This window comes from Polypterus senegalus, chromosome 1 (assembly GCF_016835505.1).
Source record: "Polypterus senegalus isolate Bchr_013 chromosome 1, ASM1683550v1, whole genome shotgun sequence".
NCBI classification, from domain to species: Eukaryota; Metazoa; Chordata; class Cladistia; order Polypteriformes; family Polypteridae; genus Polypterus; species Polypterus senegalus.
Window position 1 is genome coordinate 105,318,181 of NC_053154.1, and position 27,339 is coordinate 105,345,519.

Genomic DNA, 27,339 nt, shown 5'->3' on the forward strand with positions numbered 1-27,339 from the left:
CCTGAAGGTTAAGCTTCTGCTGGTGTAGCTCTTAGGGTCACTGAGGCACGCAAACCCCTTGACCATGATAAGGTGGTAATCCCTCAGGAGGAAAACATACAAATAAAACAACAAAAAATAAAATATTCCTCATCAGATTATAACAACTAAAAACATGACATTTACCTTAATTGGATGGCCTATATCAAATATATTAGAACCCAACAATAACACTTCTCACTATTGCCAATATTAACAAAACTAAAAAGGGTAGGCCAAGTTATAAAAAAATCAATTCACCAAGTCTTGAAAAATAAAACTGAAAAATAGAATAAAAAATAAAATAAAATAAAGAATAAAATAAAATATCTATCCAGCTCTTTACAACCAACAACATAAAATTTATCTTTATTGGATGGCCTAATTCTCAAATAAATTTGCAAAATAAAGTAAGAAGAAAATAAGACCTCTCAATATAGCCAATATTTACAAAACTAAAAAGGGTTGGCATAGTAATTTAAAAAAAAACAACTCACCATGTCTTTCCCTACAATTCTCAAACTAATTTGTAGAACACAACAGATTTAGAACAGAACATTTTAACTTTTTTCTTCTTTTTTTGTCTTTTTGTCTTGTTTTAAGCTTGTTTGTTTTGTAAGCAACTGAACTCTCCATTTGCAACTAAACAGCTCCGCTCTCCTTTCTCCTCAATCCACTCTACAACAACAGTCTCATGTTTCCCTTTGCAAACACTCTTACAAATTCATCCACATCCAAGTTATTTGTTATGGACTTCTCATGGGCCAAGATCACCAAATTCCTGTTTCTTTTATGTAACATGGTGTGACAATAGGGGGTTAGGACCCGTGACAAAGTGGAGAAGGAACTCTCACACGATGCTAAAGAAACACCAATTACCAGGGCTGTTACATACAATTTATGCAACTCAGGAAAGGCTTCCTTGTACTCCTGCAGTTTACACAAAGTGGACAGGTCTGTTTCCTTTGAAAATTTTTGAGAAGCATCTGTTTTGCAACAAGAACTTCATTTTTCAGACTTACAACATCTGCTACAGTGCCAGCCATCACAGCCAGAGGGTGCAACAGGATGGGATCTAGAAATGCACTAGATTTGGGTGCAAGACTAGATATGGCTCTCATCAGGTCAATCTTCTTGTGTGAAAATCTAGTTTCCATTTCTGAAATGGCCCTGTCAAGGATTTTGAGCAGGGATCTTTTCAGAGACTGATGGGGGGGAAATGGTAGGGTCACCAGAGTCGGTATGACCCAAAGTTGAGAGCACAACACTTTGACCTAGGTGTTTGCTCATTGTTCTCCTTCTCTTTGTTGGATGTGACTCATCCTCAGCAGGAGGTGACACTCCCCAACAGTTATCCTCATGGATGTTTTTTAAGGAGTCCCATGCTGCACTAACAACCTCAGAAGCACTGCACAGATCAACTGACTGAGACTGTAGAATAGCATTTGCTGGTTTCAAGACACCAAGCACCCACACTGGGAACTTTCCAATCTCAAAGAAGTGATGCCTCTTAATTTGGCATAGCAGGCCTGATTCCTTGGTGCACAGGTCAACTGCAGCATCATCATCCTCTGTCATCTCAGATAGGATACTAAGGATTTGTTCTTGATTGTCCACAGTGCACCTTGTCACCTCACCTCATAGTGACTTGTCCATCTGATCTCAAGCAGCCTTTTTAGACAAGGTGCATCATGTTGAGCACATAGTGGTGGTGAAAAAAGTGGTAGAGTGAACTAGATCTCAGAGGTGATGTAGTCTGCATCGAGTTGTTACAAGTCAAGCAACCCAATAAGATGCTCCTCTGGCATGGAATTTCTGACAAACCGTGTTATTACAGACACATTTTCCACATTGCACCTATCCCTGGTCCCATCACTTTTGAGGCAAAACCCTGCAGAATCAGCACATTCATATTTTTTCCTGACCTCTCCAAGCACCATGTGAGCCAGTGTCTGGATAATTTCATTTTGGATATCCTTAGATGTGCATTTTGCATTTTTTGGGGATACCCTTAGGAATGCTTGCTAGCTTCTCATCCTTCTCTAAGGTATATTCCATCAGTTTTAGAAAAATACCTGAAGCAATGTCATCATCATTACCCGCTGCATCATGTCTCAAGGTTTATGCAGTCCCACGGACCCCCAACTCATTTACACGGAGAAACCTTATAGCACTACCAATACTCTTGACATAGTAATGGTTTTTTTCAAGTTGTGTTTTACCAGCCAACATTGAATCCACAGTCCCCACGGTGGCCTTTCTTCTTTTATGCTCAGTCCAGATGGTTGAAGCATGCACATGGTTGTGGCTGGACACATGCCTCTGTAGCCCCTTGTCTCGATCAAGTGCTGCTTTCCAGTTGTTAAAACCAGTTAAGGTAAAAACTACATCCATCTCATTAACAGTGCTGCCATATTTCCGACAGGGGAACAGAAGCATGCGTCCCGCACAACAGAGTTCTCCAGCCATGGTTGTGTGCGGTACCAGGCAGGATTGAATGATCTTAATGTTGTACCACCTAATTCACGTTTGGAGTAACTAGCCAGTATTGGCTGGGATGGCGTATTGCCATTGAAGTCACTGGGTAGCTGAGCGGGTTGCTTTGGGGCGGCAATTGTTGGCAGAGGTACAGGAGAAGCAGTGCCTGTTGATACCACAGGAGTAGACATGCTAGTTGCTGTCTCTGATCATTGCTACTGCTATTGGTACAGCCAGGAACAGTGCCACACTTTTTAAAAGCTTGGGAAAAAGGATGCATCTCACAGCATTAACTTTCCCTTTGTGAACTGCTGGAAGCTGGGGAGGAAAGTAATTAAGCTTTACTAAAATCGCTGTGATATCATCAGTATATGAAACGAGAAAACTGTTGAGTGCAGAGTTGAAAGCTGGGGCGGGGCTTTGTGTCAGGGTCTGACAAACAGACACAGGTCCTCCAGTCGGCACTGTGCATCAGATAGGCTCACAGTGGTGCTTGTGGGATCGAGAAAGAAACACTTCTCTACCAGACTGAAACTGTGAGAAGAACAATGGACTAGTCCCCCATTGACTGTACAAATATAGATGTATTTTTTAGTTGTTGTTAATTATTTCACGAGTCGCTATGATTTTGACGACAGAGATTTGCTGCTTCCTCAAAGCCTCCTGCAATTGACAAGCTCATTTCGCTCTGCCCTGCCTACTGAGAAACCTGACATCGGGTCATTTGCATACTAACAGTGATTGGATGTTTAGCTAGGGGGCGGGTGAGTGGGGGATCTGCTGTGTGAGCCTGTGCTCAAGCGCTCAAACAGAGCACGGAGGGAAAGAGCGAACAAGAGGTGAAACCTATCATCTCATTTGTGCCTTTTCCAGTGGATTTTTCAGCTACTGTAGTAAATCTTGTCCATATTCAGTTTGTGGGTAATCTATTATTTTCTTTCTCAACCTCTAAAAGTTTGATCTAAGGGAGCAGGACTTTTGTTTAAGGGGGCATTGCCCCCTCTTGCCCCAGCTTAGAGCTGGCCCCGGCTCTGTGTGTGAATCACTGCGTGGTTCTTAAAGCGGCTTTCTCTTCCTCTGACAGGACACAGAATCCATTACATTTGTGATATTACAGCTGTCTGAATAATTAAAATACTGAGATGTATATGTGATATCTTTTTCATGATGATAGGCATGAAAGCATGTTATTAAACATGGGAACACGGTAGTGGTACTGTCTCTTTTAAACATACTAACTTCTAATTCCTGTCCTTACTTTTCTTTCTCCAAATACCCAATAACCACACAATCAGCTCTGTAATAGATGTTAAGCCATCTGTAAGCTTACATCGACGATTCTTCAAAACTCTTAAGGAACATTGAAATATCTTTATAGTATGTGTTTAATTATTCTATTCATCTATCCCTCCAGCATACAGCAATCAATCAGGATCAATCTGTGAACTAGCAAGCACTGTGGCACTGTGTCCTCACATGTTTAATTATTAACAATACAGATTATTTAAATGAAGTTAGTTTTATCTGTATAATATAATCAACATATTTTGCTGCATTTCATCTTAAAAATGATATTGTCATCATATGTAAATACTCGCTTTATAAAGTGCTGCAGGTTGTGCAATATTATAACTGAAGTGCAAGTTTACAGTGAGGTAATTGTACTTATAAGTACAAACAGTTCTACAAGGAGCAATTGATTGAGTGCGTTTATAGTTCTTGGGATGAAAGTGTTTCTGAACCGTGAGGTCCATACAGGAATGACTTTAAAGCGTTTTGCTATGGCTGAGGCAGCGTATGCTTGATGCTGTATACCGATAATTCTCTTTCCGATCAGCTGCTGCTGTGATTCACACTCAGATACAGTGATATAAATACTCCGAGTGGTGCAGTGAGAGTAATATGGAAAAAGATGATCCGCTGTGGCAACCCCTAACAGGAGCAGCTGAAAGCAGAAAAAGAAGGTGCAGTGAGAGTAACAACGCTAAAGCAGTTATGGTATTTAGAATACTATGGCTATTCTCTGGACCATTATATTGTTACAGGTTAATTACAATCAGATGCATTTAAACTAATAAACAATATGCAGTTAGTTTCTGTGTATTTATAAAGCAGCGTCAGAATGTGCATCTAAGTAAGAAAGGGTAACCACACAGGAACAGTAGCTCTGCTTTGATGCTGGTTGCTGCCAGTCTGCAAAACCGAGTGGAGAACTTGCGTATGACAGGGTATGAGGTACCGTGGAAATGTGCATGGCTTTACGCCAAGTTAAGGTTTAATACATCGCGATTTGAACGTGGAAACGTTCGTACGCAACATTTCTGTGCGTAGGCACCGTTTATACATGAGGCCCCAGATGAATCTCGGGATCTCCTGGTTTACCTGATGAGATTATCAAATTTTGTGAAAAACCCAATGAGCCCATGAATGTATCCTGCTGAATGGTCTGCTGGGGTTAGTGGTGCATTGGGGATGGGGTTTTTACATTAATCATTTTAGTCCATTCTATTTTACATTTTTGTTTAACATTATTTATTGGTGAATACATATGTTGGATGCTGTTGTTGCAGTAGTTGTAATATGTCTGTGCACTTTAAGTCCAATAACCAAACAAAGGTACTACACAAAAAATAAATGTTACTTGAAATTTACATTTTCGTGGCCCACAGAATTATTTCTGAATGCAGCATATTATCTGAATATTATTAAAAATGAGGTACATTCTTTAATGACACCCAAAACCCATTTTTAATAGTCTTTTTCAACAGGATAATGGTTTATGCCATGAAGCTTTAGAAAGTACAGGAATGCTTACAGGAAAAATAATGTGAATTCAGTCTAAAACAGTGGCATCCACAGTGACTAGTTGTCAATTCAATTTGTGAGATTAAGTGAAACTAGATATTCAGAATAGTAATCCTTTACCAGCTTCTTTGCAGTATCTGTGGCACACTTTGGAGTTAAAAGGACCAGTATCCTTGCCATTCATCCAGCACCTTGTTGGGTCCATGGCCTGACAAATTGAATCTATTCTGAATAAAAATAGTGTATACAGTAGTCAGGTCATGAGTCAATATACAGTAGATACTTCTATATTATTTCTGTAAATAATAATCTGTGGACATAGGTATTATTTCAGGCTGTGAATAATATAGTTTTTAAAGCTGTGCACTGGCTGAATGACAGCACTTCTTATCAATTGTGAGGCTGTCTGCAGTTTTGAATGCCAGGTCTAGGCATTTAAAGTTTTCTAGGGTCATTATTGTCACATAGTTTTTTGCTTCTGGTCCATTTAATCCTGTTTAAGATGCTATTTTATATTTTTATTTCATTCTCGTTCTCCTATTATTTTAAAAATAGTAAGTTAAGGGGTTTTGAAAGGTTTTATAACATTACTTTCAATTAGACTACAACATTTCTTTTTATATAAAGAAGTGTCTTTCCGCAGCTGTGTGAAATTCGCCATAAACCAGCTTCCAGATATGTTTCTGTACAACACATATAGTATAATATATTTATATTTACTGCAGTTTTATTTAGCCTGTGTCTGTGAATCTGCTATTTGTAATAACTCAAAACGTGGTGGGAAGCTTTATACAATATTCTGTACTTCTGTGCACTGTACAAGCAGCAGCCTTTTACAGTGCCAAATTTCTCAGTGGGGACAAATAAAGGCCTATCTATCTATCTATCTATCTATCTATCTATCTATCTATCTATCTATCTATCTATCTATCTATCTATCTATCTATCTATATCTACCTTTAGAATACTCAGGTAAAATCACTCTTGGTCAGTTGCATATTCAAGCATCTTTCTTTATGCCTGGTTTCTCCCTGCAGCTTTATTTTTCATTGTTGTACTGAGAGACATGTAACTTGGCCTGAAGACCATAATCAGTAATAAATTTACTTACAAGAAGACCAACCACAGAGCAAAAATTGTACCCCCTCAAAGCAGCTACATTACTTTCCTAATACAACTCTATATATGTTATATATCATTGGGTAAAGTAGCATCCATGCACTATGATATTGACAAAGAACATTTCATTAAAGCTGTTCATATAAAGATCTGCTAAAGTTTTTGTAACACATTATGAAGTTTTCAGCTAAAGAAATGCTAAGTTGTAATAATAGGTGAATACAGTACATGAGATACATAGCTGATTAAGTGAAACTTGGCTTCCTTAGACAATGCCCTTTCACAAAGACTTGTTTTAGTAAACGTTTCCACCCCCGGGTATGCTGTCGCTCCTTTTATTTTGATTGGTCTTGGTGTCGAATGCTGCTTTAATAACTGTTTAACCTGCAATTCATACAGTGTGCCATACGTTACAGAACAGTAACACAAGAAAGTGACAAGATAATTAAGTGTTTGCTGTGCAAGTGAATGAGACTATTTGAATCACCAATAATTAAAATAAATAATTCTAAGTAATCACTTTATTAAAAGAACAACACTTAATAGATATTGCTTAAGGACATCCCTGTGTTTCTATACTATATTATGCATTTATAACTGTAAATGTAATGATAAGCCACAATAGTTTGCATTCCAGCTGTCATGCTTTTTAAATCATAGATCAGCTATTGTAATTTTTAGTTCTCCACTGGTGAGGTTTAGTTGACAGTTAACAGGAAAATAATATATTTTATCCATATCAGACAAATAACAGAAATTAATTTACACCGAAACAGATAGCCAGTTAATGGTCAATGGACCTAATAAATGTGCAGTAATTACAGATGTGCTCAAAGGCAAATGAAAAATTATAGGCCAAAGCCATTTCCTCCACAGTTATTTGCTCTTAATGGAATATGTTTTATTGTGTAAACAAAACATTTGGAATATTATATTGACAACAATGATCATTATAAAACTGTAATGTGTGACAGCATATTGCTCATTATAAAAATAATCCAACAGCGATAGTAATCATCATCATCATCATAACAGGTAATATGTGTAATATTATTTAGCATTATTATAATCATTGCAATAATAGAAATCATGAAACACCAATTATCACCATCACAATAATAATAAAAACAAGAACCCGTAGTCTGAGCTCATTTTCCGTACAGCTTTTCTTGGTGAGGGTCACAGCAGTAACAGTCTCAGCAGGGCAGGCCAGACTTTTCTTTCCCTAGCAACAATCTCCAGCTCCTCCTGCTGGGGAATTCCCAGGTGCTCCCAGGCCAGCTGAGAAATATAATCCCTCTACTCTGTATAGGCTATGCCCTTGGGTCTTCTCCCAGTTGGGCATTTATGGTACAACTGCCCAGGGGAGCCACCTCAATAAATTGCAAACCACTTCAGCATTTTTCTCTCAGTGCGACACAGCAGTGAATCACTCCAGATTGTCTGGCTCTTCATTCTAGCATGGAAAATAAGACCTGCAATCAGTCAAAGGATTCTCATTTTGGCTACTTCTATCCTCAGTAGTATTCTTTCAGTCACAACTCACAGCTTGTGACTATTGATGAAAATAAGGACATAAAATGACTAGTAAATGAATGGCATAATCTGGAAATGTGTCTTGCATCAGGCAGTATCACACTTTGTAGTATAGTGGCTAAGACAGTTGGCCTTAAACCACAAGGTTATCATTTGAATTTGGCTCACTGTGACCCTAAGCAAGTCACTAACTTGTCTGTGATCCAATAATAAAAATTATATTTTAAATTATTATACCATATCCTGACTTTGTAAGTTACCTTGCTTGAAAGTATTGGGAAATATACAGAAATTATAATCTCTTTGAATTACCAAGTTAAAAATGGTGTAATTAATGTCTTTGTTATATTTTAGGTGTGATTGCCATGGATAAGCCATCATCAAAATATTTAGCAACAATGGTAAAATAATGATCTCACACCTCACCACTAATGTTCAGTACAATACCTGCAATATTTCTGCTGCTGTGTCATTTGGTAGATTAGTCTCTCAATACACTTTTCATTAACTCAAAATAAGTTTGTACTCAAATTCTTCCTTCTTATTTTATCTGCCAACTATCACCTGCAAGCCACTGTTTTCTAAGAGTAAACTATGACATTATATTTGGAGATGCCAATACTAATCTTGGTCAGATAGTTCTTAGTGGCAGGATCAGATTCTACGTCTGATACTAGATTGTTCTTTGTATTAAGATTCCCACACCACTAGTTTTCTTTGTATAGCTGGAGTAAAATATTTGGCCAATTCAATCTTTTTGCACCCGAAACTGGTCCTTATTTATTAAGTGAGTCTCCAAATTAGCATTGGCATTTAGACCTGTTTGGTGAGAAAATACTTTTTTCTCTTTAGATCATGATTGAGACCTTTGACATTCCAGTTCTCAAAGTTCACTGGTCAGAGAGATATTGCTTCTGAACTTTTGAGAACATTTTTTAAACTTTAGTAAAAGTAGTATGTTGTTTCATTCAATAGCTTTAACTTTGAGCTCCATGTTGTTGCCGTGTATTGTGACTTTGGAGCCTATTATCATGTTGGCGCTTATAGTTGTTGGGGTAAAAAGGATTAATAAGAAGTTACTTGCTATCTTTTTCCCCCCATAGCACCCTCCAATAATATTGTAAATAATAAACATAAATAACAGTACTAATATAAACAAAGGAATCAAACATGAACAAAAAAGACATAAATAATGAATTGGAAAGAATCCGGGGGAGGAACTCTAGCAGAAACATAAGAATGACAACTTTTATAAATATGTTTACTTGCAGATGGTTTTCTTTATCACTAGAATCCCTGCATTTTGCAAATGTGTCACTCAGCACAGGCAGCAAGCAGCCTACTATGCAATTCCCTCCACTGACACAGCTGAAGTTCTACCTGTCTGTTTATCTTGGTGTGAGGTGCATGGAGTTGTATAGGGTTAATAATATATCATTTTTTGGAATACATACATTTCATGTGTGTTTCATGTCTACAACGATCTGGGTAAATGTAGGATGACCGGAAACGCGAGACAAGAAATGTTGAAAGCATAACAAAAACAGTAACTTTTTTTATGTATAATTGACAAAATGTTGAAAATGTATAGTGTGTGAAAGCATCAGATTCAGATATTAAATATATACTTTCACAAAAGGTATAACAAAATAAGTGCACTTTTATTCAAGAGTATAACAAAAAAAAAATAAATTATTCAATTTACATGGTATTGTCAATACGTAAAAAGCAAAGCCCATTTATCAATCACATGGCTGAGTTAGAGGTAAGAACGGCAGCTTCTAAATAAGACTTTGTGAAATCGATCCGGGGACTTCCCCACATTTTGAATAGTGAGCTGTTATTATTATTACTTGTATATAATAAAAACATACATTTGATTTGAGTTTAAGTTAATGTACACTCTTGTAAGGGCTGATAAAGTGAAGGGAGACTTAGAATCAGAGATGAAAAGTGACTTTTTGAATCTGGCATGGGATGCAAACATGAAGCAAGTGGTTTGACAGTGGTGGGTAAAATAGGATAGCTTTGTCTAGTATCATAACCTAGTCCAAAAGTGGATTTTGTTTTGACAGAATGCTAAATGGCACACGTTATAATAGATCATGAAACCAATCTAATATTTATTTATTTACATTTTGTGAGGCATTATTGCTTTGTGCCCTCCTACACAATCACCTATCTCTTATGGGGAAGGAGAGAAAGCTTTAGTTTTGTCAAAAATTTCATTCTCTGGTTTTTGACATATTTCAATGTTTTAGAGTCCACTGATACCAAAATCATTGATCTCTTGATGATGGGTGTCTGTCTGTCTGTGTATGAATGTGTTTGTGTGTCACAGTTTTTATGAGATGTTATGTTATGAGATGACGATGTGCTGATTAGTTTTTGAGCCAAATCGTGCAAGAGAAGTAGGCACTGAAATGCTGTAATTCTGTAATTAATCATGAATTCTTCTCATCAATTGCTATCGTAATGACCTATTTTATGATTAGAAAGATTATAGGGTGCAAAGCCTACTGACGCTCATGTCCAAATTTTTTCATTGTGATCTATTAGTGACATAATGGTGGCTATTTCAGCTACTGTGTTTATGTGTGGTTGATCATAGTTATCCTTGGCAGTAAAATATTTCACTATATTTCAATGAATTTATGAACAGCCTGTTCCTGATGTCCTAACTGTAATTTAATACATTTTTTTATTTAGATTTTTGGTCTTGTTACAACTGTTTTGCCTTTGGATAATTCTGAAAAGAAACTACTCCATTCTTTTTACTTGTAATATTGTATATTACACAAATATGAAAGATGTACATAAATCAGCTGTCCAAAATGAGTTGTAACACCAAGACAGCGAAAGAGCAATAACTTAAAAATGCAGACAATTGATGGGAGGGTCATTGGCAATATAAAATAGATTGGAAAAATCACTAGCTATTATTTTATTAAAGATGTTTAACATAATCAATGGTCTAAAATCCAAAATAATTATACTACCTTAATAAGCACTACATTTTACTTAATGAAATATGGAATATGAATCATTGCTGCATTACTAAATTTAACCTAACGTAACATTCTACAACTCACTTAATCCAATTTATTGCTGCCTCAAAGCAACATTAGACTTAAGGCAGGAACCAAAATTGAAGTGTGTGCAAGTCCACCACATTGCGTGTTCATGAATGTATCCAGAGAGGGAATATATATTAATTCCTTGGAGATATGGAAGGAAAACTGGAACAAAACAATTGCAGACATGCACAGACTGTGCATACCCCACACAGATGGTTACCAGGCACAGGATTCAAACTCAGGACACTAGAACTGAAAGGCAACAGTGTTAACCTGGGAAGCCAGTCATAGTTCACAATATTGAAGCTTAATTTTGAATCAATACAGTAAAAGCTTGATTATCCATCATGGGTTGGGACAGGGGCCATGATGGATAAGAGAAAAGATGAATAACAGAAGAACTACTTTAAAAATGATAAACTGTAGATTAGCGAATAGTTATATTTATTTACAAAACAAAATATAATATAGTATTAACAAAATTAATTTATTCATATAACGACCAGGAAACACAAAAGGGGCCTCATGCATAATACCGTGCGTAGTACTCACACTAAAACATGCTGTACAGACAAAAGTGGAAATGTACGTACTCACAAAAAAATTCAGATACACAAAACCGTGCGTAAGCCAACCTTCACACACTTCACCTCCATAAATCCCAGTCAGGGTGAAATGTAACGCATGCGCCTGTCGCCCCACCCTGACTCCTCCCATAATTTTGCATATTTTAAGGGTACAGAGAAAAGACAAAAACTAAAGACACAGTTAAGAAAAAGGTTGAAATGTCTGCTTTGATCTTGTAGTTTATTTTGTCGTTAAAGTACATTGTAAACTTCATCTTAAAATCAATATGAAATTTACTAGAGTTTCTTAGATCCCATTGTACCTAAAGTAGCACATAGAATATAAAGCATTTAATGTGTTCTTCTATGTGGTCTATGTGTGTGAATCACTACGTGCTTCTTAAACAGGCTTTCTTATTAACAGTGTACATTATTTAAATGAAGTTAAAAATGTATAACTGTATAATATATATACTTTAATGCATTTCATCTTAAAAATTATATCAAGAGCTCCTAGAAGACAGCTCTTGGAAATCTAAATTGACTTGGAAGCCATGTCATCATCATCTGTAAATATGCACTCTCTTTTATTGCATTGAATTAAATTTCTTCATTTTTATTGTATGGTATAATGAGATTCAATATGCAAATCCTCCATAAACTTATTTTCCTATAAAATGATAAAATAACAATAATACTAATAAAAATAATATAATAAAAAAGCAATGAAAAATATACAATATGAAAGCATAAGTACAATATACATGTACATATAGTGCAAATAGTGCTAATGGTTCATAAAGTGGCTCAGGTTGTGCAATATTATACCTGTAGTGAAAGTTTACAGTGAGGGTCCTTATAAGTACAAACTTTTCTACCAGAGCACTTGATGGACTGATTGAGTGCATTTATAGCTCTTGGGATGAAACTGTTTCTGAACCTTATGGTTTGTGCAGTAAATGCTCTGAAGTGTTTGCCAGATGGGAGACATTTAAATAGACTGTGCGCATGGCTGATGCAGTGCGTGCTATAAATGTTTTCCAGGGTAGATGCTGTATCCCGATAGATCTCTGTGCTCTCAACACAACCTGCCATAGAGCTTTCCGATCAGCTGCTATGCAGCTGTGATTCCACACTCAGATACTGTGGGATAAAATACTCTGAGTGGCGCACTGAGAGTAAGAATGCTAAAGCAGCTATAGTATTTGGAATACTTTGGCCATTCTGTGCACCATTATATTGTTACAGGTTGATTACAATCAGGTGCCTTAAATTTATAAACAATATGCAGTTAATCTAAAAAAGAATGGGAAATCACACAGGAACAGTAGCACTGTTTTAACGCTTGGTGCTGCCAGTTTGCAAATGTGAGTGGAAACTTGTGTACGCAGAGGGTAGGGCTGGCGTGAGAAGGTGTGTGGGTTTATGCCAAGTTTAGTTTTTATACATTACGATGTCAGCGTGGAAACAGGTGTATGCAACATTTTTGTTTATATATGAGACACATGGATTTTTCCACATTTTACTTGGAGTCTTCTTTCAGTAGCTAACGGCACCCTGTCTCATACTCCATTTTCTGGATTATGGAGCACATGTCCAAAACAATAAAAGAAAGCTTTCCCTACCAATCAGTTTATCTTCTGCCACTCACATTCCTTTTTTCTGTATAATACAAACACTCCTGCTTATTGTCTCCTGACTCTCAACTCAAAACTTCCTTCCGCCACACCTTTCTTTTTCTCCTAACTTCTCCTGTCACTCATCTCTTAACTTATGTGTCTGTTCCTTAAAGAACAGAGGCCCTTCACCCAGTTCTTATTATTTACAGCATTCATTCCACCCTTTCTGCTCTCCATCAGCACATCACAAGCTGCCTGCATGTCACAATATATTAATAAAACATAATATAACACAATTTAAAAAGAAAATTATAATACAGGAGAACATTAACATTACTGTCAGTGGTTTCCATTTTCAACATGTTTTTCAATTTTGTCAGCATCACGCTTTATATCAATCATTGTTGTTCTTACTACTTTGTAAACTGAAGCAATACTTGAAGCACTTTTTCTGTTTTGTTAACTTTTGATTAGTTCAGTTTTTTTGTGACAATTCCAACACCACACACTGACATTTATCAGCCACAACAATGCATAGTTGATTAATTATAATAAAAGAGAAAACCTACGAAACACTATTAAAACTTAAGATATGTAACTGACACTGTGATTTCAAAATGCAGCCTGACACATGTTGCTGGGGAAAGAACACTACGCGCTATAGCAGAAAGGAGAGTCCTTCCGACATGCAGAGCTCGCAGGATACCGTATGGCAGTAGTAGTATAGTTAAAGGTAGTTGCTGCCGTGAGCTCCTTTTTTTTTTTTTGGCCATGATGGTTAATTGAGTGATAGATAATCAAGGTTTTACTGTACAGTGATCCCTCGCTATATCGCGCTTCGACTTTCGCGGCTTCACTCTATCGCAGATTTTAAATGTAAGCATATCTAAATATATATCACGGATTTTTCGCTGGTTCGCGGATTTCTTTGGACAATAGGTCTTTTAATTTATGGTACATGCTTCCTCAGTTTGTTTGCCCAGTTGATACAAGGGACGCTATAGGCGGATGGCTGAGAAGCTACCCAATCAGAGCACGTATTACGTATTAAATAAAACTCCTCAATGATATAAGATATGCTTTTAACAGCCCGTATTGATTTTTGATTGTTTGCTTTTCTGTGTCTCTCTCACTCTCTCTGACATTCTCTGCTCCTGACGGAGGGGGTGTGAGCGGAGGGGCTGTTTGCACAGTTGCTGTTTGCTTAGAAGATACGGACATGCCTTTAAAAAATGCTGAAAACAACCTTCACATTGATCCCTTCATTGCGGCCGCTTTATCCTGTACTTCCCATACTTAAAAGCCAAACAGCCCTATTGATTTTTGCTTGTTTACTTTTCTCTCTCTCTCTGACATTCTCTGCTCCTGATGCGCTCACTCCTTTGAAGAAGATTTTTGCATTATTTTAATTGTGAGAAAGAACTGTCATCTGTTGTCATGGAGCACAGTTTAAACTTTTGACTAAAGGGTGTTATTTCATGTCTAGAGGGCTCTAATAATGTTATAAAATGTATTTAGAAAGTCGTAAACAGGTTTTCTATGCTCTAACTGCAAAAATATTAGATTTATAAATAAAGAATCCTACTTCGTGGAAATTCATCTATCTGCAGCGGATTAACCGCGATAAACGAGGGTTTACTGTATAACTGTGCAGAGAATATTTATAAACAGTGTGGGAGATTTTCTAAGGGCTTAAAATATATAAAAATAACCATACAAACATATGGTTTCTACTTCGCGGATTTTCACCTATCGCGGGGGGTTCTGGAGCGCAACCCCGCGATTGAGGAGGGATTACTGTATTGATAATTCTAAATTTTGTTATTGGTTGATGCACCCCATGAGTAAGACAAGAACTTAGTACTTGAATCTCAGTTAAACTTAAAGACATTTCTGGCAAGACAAAAAGATATATAAAGTATCATGCCCAATATTTCATAGCCAGAATACTGTACAGAAATTCCAATCCGGCAGATCTGTATTCTTTATTTACTGTGAGCATGTAGAGGATACTTATGTCTATGTTCAGCCATCATACAAAATAGTTTATACATGCATACTGCCAGAACTAAAATAAGTTTAAAGTGTTTCAGCACTGAAGCTGTCAAAGTCTACATTTATGGACCGATTTCTATTTCAGCAAAGAGGCAAATGAAGAATCGGGCAGCATGTTATCTCTGCTATAGATTTTTTGCAATTTCGGTGATGAGCTAGAACCCATGGACATATTATTATAGAGGAAAACTGGAAACCTTTTTTACAGTTCAATTATTTCAATTTGTATTATGTTTGCTGCAACAATTACTGATGAAATGGAATTGTGATTGGAGTCAGACAGGGGATGAGCCTTCTTGTTCTTGCTTGCTTTTTTGGTCCATGTGTTTTCAGATAGGAATGAAGTTCAGTACATCATTTGAGATAACATGTTCTGAGATTAAGCAACACATTGGTGTAAAGGTAGAACCGCTGCCTTGCAGTAAGGAGACCAGGGTTTGCGTACCAGGTCCTTCTGTTTTCATTGGTAAGGGTGTCTCTTATTTTGTCAAAGGCTCATGCTAATGCTATGGGGTAGAAAACAGGGTATGCATTAAAAGAGGAAAATAGTTTAATGTTATTTTCTGGTTAAAAAAAATATGTAAAATACGTAATTGAACCATTATCACATTCAATACATAACTCAATCAGCCACAACATTTAAACCACTGACAGGTGAAGTGAATAACATTGATTATATAATTACAATAGCACCTGTCAAGGGGTGGATTTTATTAGGCAGCAAGTGAACAGTCAATTCTTGAAGGTCACGAAGGTCAAAAATTGAGATCGCTAGATGACTGATTTAAAGCATCTCCAAAATAGCAGGGGCCTCATGTATAAACAGTGCGTACGTACAAAAATGTTGCATAAAAACGTTTTAACGTTCAAATCGCGATGTACAAAACATAAACTTGCCGTAAAGCCACGCACATTTCCACAGTACCTAATACCCTGGCGTACGCAAGTTCTCCACTCAGTTTTGCAGACTGGCGGCACCCAGCATCAAAGCAGTGCTGCTGTTCCTGTGTGGTTACCCTTTCTTTTTCAGATCCACAACCTTGACGCGGCTTTATTAATACACTGAAATTAGCCTCATACTGTTTGTTAGTTTAATACATCTAATTGTAATTAACCAGTAACAATATAATGGTCCACGGAATGGACAAACTATTCTAAATACAATAGCTGCTTTAGCGTTGTTACTCTCACTGCACTTTCTTCTTCTTTCAGCTGCTCCCGTTAGGGGTTGCCACAGCGGATCATCTTTTTCCATATTACTCTCACTGCATTATTCAGAGTATTTATATCACTGTGTCTGAGTGGGGAATCAAAGATCTACAGAAGCTGAGAAAGAGAATTATCGGTATACAACATCAAGCATACGCTGCCTCAGCCATGCTGTCTATTGAACTGCTCTCACACGGCAAACGTTTCAAAGCCTTTCCTGTATGGACCTCATGGTTCAGAAACAGTTTCATCCCAAGAACTATAAACATACTCAATCAGTCCATTAAGTGCTCCATGTAGAACTGTTTGTACTTATAAGTACGAATGTAATGGATTCTGTGTCCTGTCGGAGGAAGAGAAAGCCCGGAAGCACATAGTGATTCAGACACATAAGGCACATAGAAGAGCAAATACAAAACAAAGCATTTAACTTGCTACTTTAGTTACGATGGGATTTGAGAAACTAGTAAATGAAATGATTTTAAGATGAAGTTTATGATGTTCTACTTTAATGACAAAATAAACTACGTGATTAAAGTGGAAATTTTGAGATTAAAGTTGACATTTCATGCTTTTTTCACACTGTGTGCCTATTTTTTTTTCTCTGTACCCTAATAAGCTTTCATCAGACTGTGGGCTACAACTCGCCTTTTCACGGCAACTTTGATATGTGATAACTTCTTTTTTATTTCCGTCACTGTGTGACTTTGTAAACTTGAGCTTTCAAGTTTCTCCAACACTGTTACTCGATCAACTTCCTTTTGTTGATTATATCACTGTATAAACCAACAAATAGTAAGTTTTTCCTTGCCTCCACTTGGTATTCGCTGAAATTCTTCTATTTTCCCCTGTGCTTTTCCCATTATCTTTTCACAGAAGGCTGAGCTTAAGGGCTATTTATATTGATTAGCATATTCAAAGAGGCGTAATTCTGGAAGGAGTTGGGGTGGGACAGAAGGCGCGTGCACGTGCGTTACTTTTCACATTGACCGGGATTTATGTAGAACGTCGAAACGTGGAAGTTTGCCTACGCACAGATTTATACATCTGAAATTTTTGTGTGTATGCACATTTCCGCTTTTGTCCGTACGCCATGTTATAGTGTGAATTCTACGCACGGCATTATACATGAGGCCCCTGATCTTGTAATGTGTTCCCAGGGTGTGCATTAGTTAGTACCTATGAAAAGTGGTCCAAGGAATGACAACCATTGAACTGATGACAGGATCATGGGTGCCCAGGGTTATTGATGCACGTAGGGAACAAAGGCTAACCAGTCTGGTCTGATCCCACAGAAGAGCTTTTGTACCACAGATTGCAAAAATACTTAATGCTGGCCATGAGACAAAGGTGTCAGAACACCCAGTGTATCAGTGTATGGGCTGCGCAGCCGTAACTGGACAGAGTGCCCATGCTGATCCCTATTTTCTGCTCATGAGGACAGCTGGGTATATGTGTATGTGTCATTCACCTGGTGAAGAGATGGCAGCAGGAGGCACTATGAGAAAAAGGCAAGTCGGCTGAAGCAGTGTCCTGGTCAATGTTCTGCTGAGAAATCTTGCATCCTAGAATTCATGTAGATGTTATTTTGACAAATACAGTACCACCTATCTATAGATTGTTGCAGACCACATACACCCGTTCATTGCAATGATATTCCAATGTGGCAGTGGCCTCTTTCACAATGATGAGGTGCCGTGCAGTAGTGCAAAAATTGTTCTGAAATGGTTTGAGAAACACGACAGAGAGTACACGGTGTTGACTTCTAGTGTGTTTGTGCCAGATACCACAGGGCACTTTCAGAGGTCTTGTGGAGTCCATGCCTTGACAAGTCAGAGCGGGTTTGGTGGCACAAGGGAGACTTACACAACATTAGGCAGGTGTTTTAATTATGTGGCTGATAGGTGTACACATTCAAAATGGTTTCCTTTTGATTTAAATTAGTCTTTAGTAATTTTATCTTTAATGCTGCTGAATACAAACTTGTGTAACATAGTGTGGTGGAGTTCATTTAGATACTAAATAAGGCCAAAAATTGCATAACAATTGCCTTTTTGTCATTTAAAAATATGTAACACTAAAGTAGAGTAGCATTCATTCATGCATTTACTTTTCATAGATAACAATTTCTGTTTATAGAGTGAAGGTGAAGGATTATTTACTTAGCAGTAATTATGAAATGCCAGTTGTTAAATTACAACCCAAAAGAAAGACTTACAAGTTTGTTTTTTTTTTTCTTCATCTCATTCTTAATCCAATTCGGGGCTACAGAGGCCAGTGCCTATCGAGACAGCACTGATGATGTAGGAGGAGATTCCAGGTAGAGAGTGTGCAAGCACAACATGGCCCAGGATTTAAACTCAGGACACTGGATCCATGAGGTGGCAGCAAAATCTGCTGTGCCACTGTGATCCCAGCTTACAAGGTTTTTGTTCAAGAGATATTAATCTGACAGAAAAAATAACTACCTACCAACTCCTGAAAATTGACAGATCATGTAAAAAAGTCTACAAAAGGATTATTAGAAGGGCATTTGCCACAGCTCTCCAGTAATTTTTCTAACACCTTCTTTCGAGGTAGTTAAAGTGGGTCCCCTATTGTCTATATAAAACTAGAAAAGTACAATATAAATATAATGAATTATTATTATTATTATAACTAGTATGCAAGGAAAAAGCAATGACTGCATCCCACATGTGATAAACAATGTCAAAGCACTGTCTGTTTTAAAAAAGAGAAATTTGAAATTTGAAATCCAGATTTGGCATTCACTCAGAATTATAGGATTCAGAGGTGGAAAAATGTTGGAACAGGTGCATGGAGTGCAGCATGAATTAAAATGTGTTATTTTAAATCTCATGTCTTGCATGATTTAATAGTGCATCTATTTATGGCTACATATCTTTGCACTTTAAGAGCTCTGTTAAAGACATGCTTTATGTGCCGAATGTTGTTTAGTCTCTCCGGAATATTCCGAGACATTTTCAATATTTCAATAAATGTTTGGGATGTGTGTTGGCAACAGAAAACAGTGAGATTAGCCATGCAGGTAATTGATATGATTAGTAAGACCAATTGTCTGTATCTATGATGTTCTTTTTTAATTCTTTTTTAAATACCCAGGGTTATCACATACGATACTTCTCATAAATTGGAAGATGGAAAACTCTTGTTATCATTACCGTTACCAGTTAAACACCATGCCATGTCTACATTCTCTGTACAGCATTCATTCTCTAATTCTGTTTAACTTAACTTTATTACTAATGAGAGTTTAGCTAATCATGGCATTTATTGGTTACAAAGCAGACATCCAGACACGTACTGGGTTAGTGCAGAGTCAGTAAAATGCCGACTGTTAAAATGTGTTAGAAAATAGAAGTATCTACAGAAAAACCAACATATTACATATGGAGAATACAAAGTTCATGCATATGGTATGAAGTTGAAATTCACACCCACATTGTCAGAATTGTAAGGCAATGGTGCTAGTGATTTCATTAACTAGGTTCTGTTGATGTCTATGAACTACTGATAATGATTACTATTAGGTATTCTCAGTGTTGTTTTCAAATCAACTTAAAATTAACAAAAACAGTTTACTACCTTGGGAATACGTTTAGGAATGTAATAAAGATTAATAATAAATTAATATCATCAATAAAAATACTCTTATAAAGCATGAAAAACAAGAAACTTGATGCTTGTTTCACTCAATGATCTGGGCTCTGTTCCTATCTTTCTCCACTGTGCTTTAGTTGGTAGCAGGCACTGGACTGCTGGTTCGCTAGTCTAATTACTATATATTCCCTTAATGTTATTTTCAATTTCTATATCTTAATTCCTATTTGAGAGTTTGTTGAAAAGAATTTTAGTCCAGGGCTAGTTCTTGCCAGAGCTGTCAGGATGATCTCTGGCCCTTCCATGACCCTAAATTTGAGTTAGATAGTTTGAAAACGGCTGAATGGATGAATGAATAAATGATATTTACTCAGGCATTAAGCCATTAATAGAAGATAGAGATTTAGGGAGGTATTTCTCCATGAAAGCCTCTATTGCCAGAGTGTCTAGTTCTGTTTCATCCACTTTTAATGGACAGATTGTGGTTACCCAGCCAATAATTTTATGGCTTTTTAGATTTTTATGAAATATGATGTCAATTAACATTCTGTCTAGAAACATGGTTGCAACTGTGGTTAGCATACGTGCCTGTGTGTATGTGTGTGACTGTACATTGCAATTCACTAGAGCCTCGTTCAGTGCTGGTTACTGCCTTGCCCTCTACGCTGTGTCACAGGTTTGGTGAAGCTTTTACTCTGACCACTTTTAAGGTATATGGAATGAGAGGGGGTGCTGTCGCTAATGGTCTTGTCTGCTTTTTCCCTCACAGCCTTGAGAAACTGCCCCTTGAGGGCAACAAAGCCTAGGAACCCCTGCCCCTTATGGTCCACTCAGTAGAAAAGGGAGACACTCCCAGAAGATGATGTCTCATTTTGGACCTGACAACACTAGACTAAGAGAAAAAATGTGCCTTATTGAACAGACCACTCTGACAGGGGAACATTCTCAATGCCATGGCGCCATGGAGTGCATGTTTTTGTTTAAATGTTTGTATTTTTGTTGTGATTAAACAGGGCTTTGTACGATTGGCACACAAATCATTCCAAATTTGCCCTGCGTCATCATTCACCCCAGTACACTGTTTACGTTAACGTAGGAACAGCAGCCAGAAGTTTTCTGCCGTCAATTCCCATCTCTGCCGCTCCTTCCTAGCCAGAATAAAATGGACGCTTGACCACCAGAAGCCACTATTTGACTGTAAGCATTAACTGAACAGACACTCTTGCGCTTCACCCTTTGACTCCACTAGTGATTTCCCAAAATTACCTCTTCATTGAAATTCCATCGCTTGCCATGTGTTAAGAACACATTAAACAGGAATATCACCAATGGAGCCTCAAAATCTTTTTTGTTGCGAAGCTGTCTCCTATTTTCACCTGGCAAAATGGGCATGTACTCCTTGTGACTCTGAACTAGATTAGCCAGTTATTTGAGTGAATACAAGCTCATTGTGTTTATTCTTAGCCCAATTAATATTATGTCTTTTTTTTTAAATAACATCTCTTTTTTTATTTGAAATCATTTTATTTACTCAGCTTTTTATCAGATGTTAAAAATAAAATGTTTCCATTGTGAAAAAATTGGGATCTCACTTTGAAAAACTGATAACAAGACAATTCTAGCACTGTTTTTATTCATTTCAGATGCAATAAGGCAAAATACCCTGTAACTCATTGAGTGCTTAATGCCTGTGTGAATGTTACTCTGGTTTTAGGTTTATTGTTCAACCCTGATAAATTGATTAACTTTTAGTGAATGCCCATCTCCTGTATTGTTTTTTGAGAGGCAGAGTAAGAAGTTTGCTTTCATATTTGCCAAATGGATGAAGGTTTGGCTTTTAGTTTGTGCGTATGACATTATTGTTAGAACCTAGCCATGTACAGGATTATTTGTTCAGCAATATTGAGTAAAAATTAATTGTAGTTACATACCAGCTTGTTTCTGAAAGAATGATCTTGAAATAATATACATAGATCAGCAAGTAATAGCAACATTTTCTTTCAAAAATATGATTGACTTAAGAAGGTTGACAAATTCGGTCCCATCAAGTTCATTTGTGAAAGAGATTATTTCCTGTCATTTTTTAAAAAATTAAATCGGGTTTATGTCATTTGCGTATTGATAGCACACTGAACTGGATAAGCAGCTTAGAAAATGAATGTGTGGATGGATTCTGCTTAAGTGTTTCTTTGACTGAGTAAACAAGCATTGGATGCACTTCTTTTTAAATAAAGATGAATCCTTTTCAGAGGAGAAAAATTAAAAATATTGAAGTATTCTTATATGAATACCATAAGAGATAAATCTGAAGAAAAAAATTAAAATCAAAGCCTGCCGACCCAAAAAAAAAAAACCTGAAAAAAGGCTAAAGCTATTTGTAAAAAATAATGCATAAATTTGGACTAAAACTTGAACTGATGAAGAAGCTTGTGGCCAAAACATATATCAGTAGATCTAAAGATAGACCCAGTAAAGTTTAGAGTCAGGGGGGTTGAAGCCTTTCATAATGTCATAAGGCATAAGGAAGGAACCAATCCTGGGCAGAACACCCACCAAACAGAGGCTGCACAAAAATGCACCAGCAAAAAAATCATATTGAAAATATGTTCATCACTCAAAATGGTTTACAAATTACACATATATGTACCGTTTGTGGGACAACTTTCAAAGACTCATAAAAACAGTCAACTTCAGTCATGTTTTGTCTTCACGGGGTGTATCTCCCCATGGCATTATATGCAGTCCTGTTCAAAATAGGAAGACTGAATACAATATTTAAACAAGGAAGTAAAATAAAGAATCTGCAAAAGTAAATGTATCCTGGCCTTAGGAATAGATAATACAGTCAAACCAGGGCTAGTGCAGTTGCTTCCAAAAAGAACAAAGTATAAGCAAATAAATTCAAGCGATTAAAGATGGATTTTAAGGACATTTCAATAGAATTTACTTCAGGAGAATTCTCCACAGAGGTGCAACCACAAAGTTCACTAAGACCTTCCTGACTGGTCTTTGGAATGGCAATAAGGCTGTCATGCATCACAGGATAAAATGTGTCTGGTAAGTCAGAGTTTGTGGTGGTGAGGTGCTCTGTAAAGTTGGGAGTAGCAGGTGTTTTATTTAGTAAGAGAGTTTTGAAGGTAATTTGATAAACTGGAAGCCAACTTCATCAACCCCAACTGAGGTAATGCGTTTATTACACTGGGTTTGTGTTAGTACTCTGGCAATACCATTTGAACTTATAATCTATGGATACATCATGCAGGAAGACCAGTCAAAAGTGAGCTGCAGGAATTAAAACCACAGGTAGTGCAGTTATGACAGAAGAAAGTGTGAACTCAGAAAATTATAATTTATTTATTTTTAATAACATATCTCCATTTTTGAAACCAAATTAACTGAATGATAGGACTTTTAGAAACCCATCTCCAAAAATTCAACAGTCAATATATATGAACAGTTAAATGAAATGCTATTCAAATAAATGAATATAACACACCATGGGACCATTGTCATACTGCTGCAGAAAAAATATACAGTGGTACACTATTGCTGTAATATTTATATTTTATATAAAACTAGGGGGCTCTGCCCCCTGCTCGCTTCGCTCACCAACCCCTGTGCGGGCCCTACGTGCAAGTCATTTCCAAGCATGTGCTGCTTGCGATGAATCGTGCTGTGCTTTTGGATAAATACGAATGTCAACTCTGTCTTTGATTTCTCCATCTTTCAAAACTATTATGTTTGTTTATTATATATGTGAGCATGATCTTGTTTTTCAGATAAATTTTGTGTAAAGTGCGATAATTTTGGACGTATGGATTTGTATCCAGTATTGGCTGTAGAATTTCTAATACGTCCGATCGTTTAACTCTTTAGATTCTATGTTGCATCACATCTCCATAATCATAAGTATGAACCTGACTTGTAGGAACTAAGCTCCTAAACTTGTAGGAGCTTTAATTGTTGCGGGACCACAGATTCTCATAGTGTATGGTATGTATATTGTATGAAGCGATCGTGAACAGATTATTGTAGATTCAGATATTTTGCCTGTAGTCTTTGTGGATTTCACTTTCATCAAATAACAAATCTTTTATTTCTCACGGATACGCCTCTTCATTGGGAAGAAACACTACTCTTCCCTGATGGCAACACCAATTCGATGATCTACAAGTCTCTGACTTAAACTTTAAAACTGAACAATATCTACATACTTCTGTCATATCACCTATGTCCATATATTCAATCTTTTTTTGCTATTCAGTTATTTCACAGAGTAATAATTTGTTAGCACTAATGTGATCTTTATCGGTTTTTTGAGATTTTTGAATTTTAGTACTTTAATAATCTCTAACCTGCTCCACAAATGTATAGCGCCAATTTTTTTGAACCTCTTAAGATGTTCTACTTTGTCTTCTACTCTTTGTCTTTTCTTCTTCTACTGTTTGAGTTTTATGTCCGCCCACACTTGGACCCGTTAGGATTTCAATTCATCTCTTGTCACAAAGTCTCGTCTTGCGGGACTTGAAATTATCTCTCTGAAAATTTCTCGTCTCATCTATCTGAAAAATTCTCATCTCATCCCAAGATTTTTTTATATAATAGAGAGATAAAATATGCCAGATTGAGTGGACTCTCTAAATTGAGATTTTCTGGGTGTTATGGTTGTACATGGCAATGCACTGAAGCCTCATCCAGTGTTAGCTACTACCCTCTCCATTGTGTTGCCAGGTTTGGCATGGACTCCCAGTAAATCTAAACAGGATTAGCTAGTTTAAATAAGATGACAAGTTAGAGATAACCAGTATGAATGCCCCAGTGAGGGAAACCACTTTTAAATACTGTAGATAGTAGTAGGGTGTTATACCATATTAGCCATTATGAATGAAATGAGAAGTCAAGCAAAATTAAACCTTTTATTGGCTAACTAAAAAGATTACAATATATAAGTTTTTGGGGCAACTCAGGCCCCTTCTAATATCTTGCCTGAAGAAGGGGCCTTAGTTGCCTTTGAAAGCTTGGATATTGTAATATTTTTAGTGAGCCAAAAAGGTGTCATTTTGCTAGACTTCAAATTATATGCTGTAGATAAAAGGACAAAAAACAAAAAATCACAAAAGCCTTATATGCCTATTTTTAAGTCAGCTCCTTTTTCGAGGAGGCATACTCCATGTAGCTGCTACTTCTGAATGAATACCAGCTTCCGATAGCCATGTTTCTTTTATAAGGTGTTTTGCACAAGAGATGAGCCTTAAGATGCAGGGTGGAAGTGACATCATGCGCCTTTAGAGGCATCATTTTCTACTCTAGGAGTGACAGAAGAAGACAGGTTAAAGCCACGTCACCGTTCTTTTTCAACTAAAAAGACCTTCATAATATATTCCCCGGACTCACGTTAGACACCAGCTACATGTCCATGATGTAGTTTTCAGCTGTGTTTATTACAGTATGTTCAAAAAAAAAAAATCAAATATGTATAATGTGGAATATTTAACTTATATACAGTATATTTAATAATAATATGTTTCACTCTGAAATCATTTTATTGTTCAGTGCAGTCAAATGTTAAAAATAAAATGCTTCCATTGTGAAAAAATAGGGTTCTCACTTCAAAAAGCTGCTAGACAAGGCACACTCTAGCACTGTCTTTAATCATTTCAGTTTGAATCAGGCAAAATAAATGTTTGGGCACATGTTACTCAGGTTTGAGGTTAGTTCTTTACTTTTATTGATAAAATTCAAGTGTTAGCTGTTTAAATTTTAGTCAATGTCCATCTACTGTGTTGTTTTTGAGAGGCCAATCAAGAGGTTGCTTTCGTGTTTGCCAAATGGATAAAGATGTAAGTTTTAGTTTGTGTCTTTCTCTTTATTGCCAAAATCTAATTAAGTGCAGTTTTATTTTTCATCAGTATGGACGTCAAGTGAAGTTTATTAAAAATTGTACAGGCATTTATACTGGCCTGTGTTCTGAAAGAAAGATTTTCAAACATTAATGAGAATCTGCTAGTAATAGCAACATTTTCTTTTGGAAATATGATCAACTTAATACTTTTGACTATTCGGTTCAATCAAGCTCATTTATAAAAGCATTTATTTTCTGTCATATTTTAAAAAATTAATTTAGGTTATGTCATTTGTGTATTGATAACACAGGGCAGCATGAAACTGACAATCTGCAGCCAATTACTGTCTCTTTCGCATTTTCAGGTTATCTTTCGGCATCTCTCCCAGGCTCTTCCAGATTTCTCCTACTTCTCACAAGCTTTATATGACACAGAGTTGACTCTGTATGAGTCAGGATGCGCTGATTTTTCTGTAGCATTCCAAAGAAATGCAGCTTAGGTTGACTTGTCTTGTCCTTCTATGAATGAATGTGCTCTGTAGTGGAGTGGGATTCTTGCCATGCACCTGATGAATCTATCCTTTTTTGAAGCTGCTTGTTCTAGTGCAGAGTCATGGGGAAAGGAGTCTAAACCAGCAACAGTGGGTGCCTGGCCTGATAACCACAGGGCATGCTCATCCTTGGAGAAAATGCAGATAAACATGACTAAAACATGTAAACTCCAGTTAGTCCGACTGAGCACAAAGAGAAGCACACGTAAAGCAACCTCATAATATAAAAGGGCCTCATTTTTACACATACTTTAATAATAGGACTTGAATGAAGACTCAAAAACTTACATTTTAATTTCTGCCAACATTACTTGAGTCTTGACTAAAAGGTGAGAACTGGTGACATAAATGTTAGCTTGTTCCCATGTCTAGAATCATTTATAGTTATTGATCTTGCCTGCATCTACTATAAGTCTGTATGTGTGTGTTTGTATATGTGTGTGCGTGTGCTTGTGCATGTGTGTGTGCATGTACACGTGTGTGTCTGTCTCATCTGTTACAGTTTCATCCCCTAAATGGTAAGCTGACCTTGTTTCCTGCTGTCAGTCTCCTGTCAGTTCTGGCTACCATGTTAATGGTGTCAGTTTCTCATGAAACCGAGAGATGCTTCTAACTTGGTTTTTACACTTCATTGTCTTTTGATTGAGTGACATTTATGGAGAGCATGACTACAGGACATGTCATCAGAGTGTTTATAAGTGTAAGGTAAAAAAAGGAAAAACTGGGAGCATTAATATAATTGCAATTTTAAACCTCCTTTTGATACAGATTGTGACCAAAGTGTTTTTGAAATAAATAGCATAATAGTCTGTGAGATTTAAGATATGGAACCAGAAACCCCTC

The 27,339-nt window shown here is 36.8% G+C and overlaps 1 protein-coding gene across 1 annotated transcript in view; it reads left to right on the forward strand.

Annotated features, from left to right (window-relative positions):
• Positions 1-27,339, forward strand: part of syt7a (synaptotagmin VIIa) — a 522,179-nt gene that overhangs the window by 119,412 nt on the left and 375,428 nt on the right.